This window comes from Ostrea edulis, chromosome 1 (genome assembly GCF_947568905.1).
Source record: "Ostrea edulis chromosome 1, xbOstEdul1.1, whole genome shotgun sequence".
In the NCBI taxonomy this organism is placed as follows: domain Eukaryota; kingdom Metazoa; phylum Mollusca; class Bivalvia; order Ostreida; family Ostreidae; genus Ostrea; species Ostrea edulis.
The window spans coordinates 94,186,569-94,186,890 of record NC_079164.1 but is presented as its reverse complement, the minus strand read 5'-3'; the positions used below and the strand labels follow the sequence as shown (position 1 = coordinate 94,186,890).

At 34.8% G+C, this 322-nt stretch overlaps 1 protein-coding gene across 6 annotated transcripts in view; it reads left to right on the top strand.

Annotated features, from left to right (window-relative positions):
• LOC125673249 (WD repeat-containing protein 97-like) overlaps nucleotides 1–60 on the top strand; it is a 75,409-nt gene extending 75,349 nt beyond the window's left edge. For all 6 annotated transcript variants that reach the window (XR_008803408.1, XR_007369369.2, XM_048909750.2 and 3 more), the window contains one exon: nucleotides 1–60. This exon is cut by the window's left edge. The gene's annotated coding sequence lies outside the window, so the exon portion shown is untranslated.
• The last annotated feature ends 262 nt before the right edge of the window (nucleotides 61–322 follow it).

Sequence of the window (322 nt, the reverse complement as noted above, 5' to 3'; positions counted from 1 at the left end):
TTAATGAATGTATGTTGATATTACATTTACCACAATCTGTCAATAAAATTATGAAGTAAATAACGTCATTGTATATACATTGCATGTGACAATGCATTGGGATAACAGCTACAGTGAAACACAGTTATAGTGAACCTTTAGGGCCAGCAAAAACAGTTTATACAGTAAAACACGGTTATAGTGAACCGCTAGGGCCAGCAAAAACAGTTTATATAGTAAAGCACGGTTATAGCGAACCTCTAGGTTCAGCAAAAACAGTTTATACAGTAAAACACAGTTATATCGAACCTCCAGGGCCAGCAAAAACAGTTTATACAGTAAA